Source organism: Triticum dicoccoides, chromosome 3B (assembly GCF_002162155.2).
Source record: "Triticum dicoccoides isolate Atlit2015 ecotype Zavitan chromosome 3B, WEW_v2.0, whole genome shotgun sequence".
Taxonomy (NCBI): Eukaryota; Viridiplantae; Streptophyta; class Magnoliopsida; order Poales; family Poaceae; genus Triticum; species Triticum dicoccoides.
The window spans coordinates 384679413-384685915 of NC_041385.1; positions in this window are offsets into that span (position 1 = coordinate 384679413).

Genomic DNA, 6503 nt, shown 5'->3' on the forward strand with positions numbered 1-6503 from the left:
AAAACATCAATTCTGGGCTGGGCCTCCGGTTAATAGGTTAGTCCCAAAAATAATATAAAAGTGGAAAATAAAGCCCATTATAGTCCAAAACAATAGATAAAGTATCATGGAGCAATCAAAAATTATAGATACATTGGAGACATATCAGGCATCCCCAAGCTTAATTCCTACTCGTCCTCGAGTAGGTAAATGATAAAAAAGAATTTTGGATGTGGAGTGATACTTTGGCATAATTTCAATGTAAATCTTCTTAATCATGGTATGAATATTCAGATCTGAAAGATTCAAGACAAAAGTTCATATTGACATAAAAATAATAATACTTCAAGCATACTAACAAAGCAATTATGTCTTCTCAAAATAACATGGCCAAAGAAAGTTATCCCTACAAAATCATATAGTCTGGCTATGATCCATCTTCCCCACATAAAGTATTTAAATCATGCACAACCCCGATGACAAGCCAAGCAATTGTTTCATACTTTAACATTTTCAAAACTTTTTCAATCTTCATGCAATACATGAGCGTGAGCCATGGATATAGCACTATATGTGGAATAGAACGGTGGTTGTGGAGAAGAAAAAAAGAGGGAAGATAGTCTCACATCAACTAGGCGTATCAACGGGCTATGGAGATGCCCATCAATAGATATCAATGTGAGCGAGTAGGGATTGCCATGCAACGGATGCACTAGAGCTATAAGTATATGAAAGCTCAACAAAAGAAACTAAGTGGGTGTGCATCCAACTCGCTTGCTCACGAATACCTAGGGCATTTTGAGGAAGCCCATCATTGGAATATACAAGCCAAGTTCTATAATGAAAAATTCCCACTAGTATATGAAAGTGACGAAATGAGAGACTCTCTATCATGAAGATCATGGTGCTACTTTGAAGCACAAGTGTGGTAAAAGGATAGTAGCATTGTCCCTTCTCTCTTTTTCTCTCATTTTTTTTATTTGGGCCTTTTCTCTTCTTTTTTATGGCCTCTTTTTTTCGTTCGGAGTCTCATCCCGACTTGTGGGGGAATCATAGACTCCATCATCCTTTCCTCACTTGGGACAATGCTCTAATAATGATGATCATCACACTTTTATTTTTCTTACAACTCAACAATTACAACTCGATACTTAGAACAAAATATGACTCTATATGAATGCCTCCGGCGGTGTACCGGGATATGCAATGAAACATGAGCGACATGTATGAAAGAATTATGAAAGGTGGCTTTTGCCACAAATACGATGTCAACTACATGATCATGCTATCAATATGACAATGATGGAGCGTGTCATAATAAACGGAACAGTGGAAAGTTGCACGGCAATATATCTCGGAATGGCTATGGAAATGCCATGATAGGTAGGTATGGTGGCTGTTTTGAGGAAGGATTATGGTGGTGTATGATACCGGCGAAAGGTGCGCGGTATTAGAGAGGCTAGCAATGGTGGAAGGATGGGAAAAGTGTGTATAATCCATGGACTCAACATTATTCATAAAGAACTCATATACTTATTGCAAAAATCTAGAAGTTATCAAAGCAAAGTATTACGTGCATGCTCCTAGGGGGATAGATTGGTAGGAAAAGACCATCGCTCGTCCCCGACCGCCACTCATAAGGAAGACAATCAATAAATAAATCATGCTCCGAGTTTATCACATAACGGTTCACCATACGTGCATGCTACGGGAATCACAAACTTCAACACAAGTATTCTTTAAATTCACAACTACTCAACTAGCATGACTCTAATATTATCACCTTCATATCTCAAAACAATTATCAAGCATCAAACTTATCTTAGTATTCAACGCACTCAAAGGAAAGTTTCACATATCTTGAATACCAAGTATATTAACATTAAGCAAATTACCATGCTATTAACGACTCTCAAAATAATCTAGTGAAGCATGAGAGATCAAGTTTCTTTAAAAGAAATCCACCGCCGTGCTCTAAAAGATCTAAGTGAAGCACTAGAGTAAAAATTATCATGCTCAAAAGATATAAGTGAAGCACTATGAGCAAACTATCAAGCTCAAAAAATATAAGTGAAGCACATAGAGTATTCTAACAAATTTCAAATCATGTATGGCTCTCTCAAAAGGTGTGTACAGCAAGGATGATTGTGGTAAACTAACAAGCAAAGACGCAAATAATAGAATACGCTCCAAGCAAAACACATATCATGTTGGTGAATAAAAATATAGCTCCAAGTAAATTACCGATGGAAGTGGACGAAAGAGGGGATGCCTTCTGGGGCATCCCCAAGCTTTGACTTTTTGGTGTCCTTGGATTATCTTGGGGGTGCCATGGGCATCCCCAAGCTTAGGCTCTTTCCACTCCTTGTTCCATAATCCATCAAAAGAATTCATCCAAAACTTGAAAACTTCACAACACAAAACTCAACAGAAATCTCGTGAGCTCCGTTAGAGAAAAAAAACAAAAGACTACTTTAAGGTACTGTAGTTAACTCATTCTTTATTTATATTGGTGTTAAACCTACTGTATTCCAACTTCTCTATGGATTATAAACTATTTTACTAGCCATAGATTCATCAAAATAAGCAAACAACACACGCAAAACAGAATCTGTCAAAAACAGAACAGTCTGTAGTAATCTGTAACTAACGCAAACTTCTGGAACCCAAAAACTTCTACCAAAATTAGAAGACCTGGGAAATTTGTTTATTGATCATCAGCGAAAAGAATCAACGCAAAACCACGTTCTTGTGATTTTTAACAATTCGGGCACTGAGCGCAAAGATTCTGGAAATTACAGCAAGATCAAATAACTATCTTCCAAGAAGATCTAATAGGTTTAACTTGGCACAAACACTAACTAAAAGATAAAACCACATCTAAACAGAATCTAGATGGATTATTTATTCCTAAACAGAAGCAAAAACAAAAAACTAAAAATAAAATTGGATTGCCTCCCAACAAGTGCTATCGTTTAACGCCCCTAGCTAGGCATAAAAGCAAGGATAAATCTAAGTCGTGCCGTAATAATAAGATAGATCTTGAAAGCCCATCTCGTATTCCCTATGTTCGGCAGCAAGTTTCCTTCGAGGCAAGCAAAAATAATCAAAAAGGCTAAATTTAGCGGGACAAAAATCCCCAAGATCAATCACGGGAGGAACGGGTTCCTCCCTTGGCCCTTCATAGTGCACAACTATTTCATCACTGAAAGCTTTCTTTTGGCAAAATCTTGTGAGCTTATACTCGAGAGAGTATCCTAGCTCATTATTTCTAAGGGAAAAATCATTATTAAGCTCGTTAATGCAATCAACTAAGACATTGATAGGGACCTTTTTTCTAAGGTTTTCATTGAAAGCGACATAGTCCGAAGATTGAAAACGTCTAATTTCCTCTTGATCTAGAGGATTGCTTCTATAGGTGGACGACCGGCGTCCACCCTATAGTGCGCAAAGATTTCTTTGGCTTCTCTTATGATAAATCTAAATTCATGAGCCAAAAAGATAGTAACAGTGTGCTTAATAGAAGAGTGCTCAATATTAGAGAATTCTAAGAAAATTCTCTCTATGCAAGGGTGCATATGCATAAATTGTCTTTCAAGTTCAACCACAAGCATAGCTATAGCATCCGCAAGGCTACTAGTTCTATGAAGAATAGAACAGCCCATGGAAGGTAAAGCACCGGCACAAGTAAAGAAATCTTGAATAACGCCTTTGCCAATGATGTTACCACTACCGATTCGAAACCTTTTAGTATGCAAGATAGGAGGTTCATCGGCCGGAGCCTCGGGATTTTCTGTATTATCATTATTGTCCATATCGACGATAATCTCCCCAATTTCAGACATAGCGGTAGAAAAAGTAAGGCGGGAGAAAGCAAACAAAAGGGAAAGGAGGAGGAGATTGGGAAAGAGAGGGCAAATAAAACAGCAAGGGTGAAGTGGGGGAGAGGAAAACGAGAGGCAAATGGCAAATAATGTAATGCAAGAGATAGGAATTGCGATGGGTACTTGGTATGTAGACTTTTGCGTAAGCCTCCCCGGCAACGGCGCCAGAAATCCTTCTTGCTACGTCTTGAGCTTGCGTTGGTTTTCCCCAAAGAGGAGAGGATGATGCAGCACAGTAGCGTAAGTATTTCCCTCAGTTTTTGAGAACCAAGGTATCAATCCAGTAGGAGGTCACGCGCAAGTCCCTCGTACCTGCACAAAACGATAGCTACTCGCAACCAACGCGATTAGGGGTTGTCAGTCCCTTCACGGTCACTTACGAGAGTGAGATCTGATAGAGATAATATTTTTGGTATTTTTGGTATAAAGATGCAAAGTAAAAAGTAAAAAGCAAAGCAAGTAAATAAAGTGATGGAGATTGATATGATGAGAATAGACCCGGGGGCCATAGGTTTCACTAGTGGCTTCTCTCAAGAGCATAGATATTCTACGGTGGGTGAACAAATTACTGTTGAGCAATTGATAGAATTGAGCATAGTTATGAGGTTATCTAGGTATGATCATGTATATAGGCATCACGTCCGAGACAAGTAGACCGAAATGATTCTGCATCTACAACAATTACTCCACTCATCGACCGCTGTCCAGCATGCATCTAGAGTATTAAGTTAAAAACAGAGTAACGCCTTGTCACGCCCAATATGCGATACTATCCTAAAGAGACTCGAAAGTCCCACGAAGGATAGAACCGCATATTGAAATGCTTTTGCAAGGTGGATATCATTACATCAACATTACATAATAGATGGGGATACATACATAAGACATACAATGCCCCACGAATACAACATCACAATACATAAGAGCATCATCCGACTACGGACGAAACACAAACAGAAACTCAAGCGACATCCACCCTGCTAGCCCAGGCTGCCGACCTGGAACCTATATTTCCCTTGGGAGTAATTAACCCAAGGGTCATCTTTATTTTGGCCCCCTCCCCCCGGGCCAGTGCTTGTCTAAGTGTTGGTCCGAACCGGGTAGACTGCGGGGCCACCTCGGGGCAACTCAAGGGCTGGTTTTACTCGTAGGCTGACCTATCCGGTGTTGCCCTGAGAACGAGATATGTGCAGCTCCTATCGGGATTGTCGGCGCATCGGGCGGCTTTGCTGGTCTTGTTTTACCATTGTCGAAATGTCTTGTAAACCGGGATTCCGAGTCTGATCGGGTCTTCCTGGGAGAAGGTATATCCTTCGTTGATCGCGAGAGCTTATCATGGGCTAAGTTGGGACACCCTTGCAGGGTATAAACTTTCGAAAGCCGTGCCTGTGGTTATAGGCAGATGGGAATTTGTTAATGTTCGGTTGTAGATAACTTGACACCAGATCCAAATTAAACTTCATCAACTGCGTGTGTAGCCGTGATGGTCTCTTTTCGGCGGAGTCCGGGAAGTGAACACGGTTTCTGGGTTATGTTTGACGTAAGTAGGAGTTCAGGATCACTTCTTGATGATTGCTAGCTTCACGACCGTTCCTTTTGCTCTCTTCTCGCTCTTATTTGCGTATGTTAGCCACCATATCATGCTTAGTCGCTGCTGCTACCTCACCACTTTACCCCTTTCATTCCAATTAAGCTTTGCTAGTCTTGATACCCATGGTAATGGGATTGCTGAGTCCTCGTGGCTCACAGATTACTACAACAACAGTTGCAGGTATAGGTTATGCGATGATCTTGATGCGAGAGTGATGCTTTCTTGTTTGGAGTTCTTCTTCTGCTTCTTCTTCGATCAGGGGATAGGTTCTAGGTCGGCAGCCTGGGCTAGCAGGGTGGTTGTCGTTTGAGCTTCTGTTTGTGTTTTATCCGTAGTTGGATGTTGCTCTTGTAAGATGATGTTGTATTCGTGTGGCATTATATGCCTTATGTATGTATCCCTACCTATTATGTAATGTTGATGTAATGATATCCACCTTGCAAAAGCGTTTCAATATGCGGGTCTATCCTTGGTGGGACCTTCGAGTTCCTTTTGGATAGGGTCACATATTGGGCGTGACAAGTTGGTATCAGAGCCTCGACCGACCTTAGGAGCCCCCCTTGATTAATCGTGTAGTTTGGCTGTTGTTGAGTCTAGAATAAACTATTTTTAGAGTCTAGTTATATCGGAGAGTAGGAATTCTTTTTACTCCTCAGCCCCTTCATCGCTTTGGTAAGGAATCTTGACGTATGTGTTTTGAATTACTTCTCTTCCCCTTCAAATTTTAATTTAGGTTCACGCAGTTGGGTTTTTTTTCGATCGTAGGTTCTCAGCTCTTTCATCTGGTGCATTTCTCGTCAAGTTGACTCGAGCCTCTTTGTCTTTGCCAAGTTCAATCCTCAGTTCGCTCTCAACGAAGTTGTTTCCCCATCCTAAGTTGTTTTCTTTTCCCACCCGCCCACCCTTCTTCTTCTCGAAACCGGAGTCCGTAATCGAGTATCCATCCTACTCGTGCGAAGCCTTTACTTTCTTTCCTCAATGATTTCAACCGGTGTTTTCTCTTCAAGTTATTCGTCGATTCTCCTCTCCAGGTACCTTTGTTTTTTCCC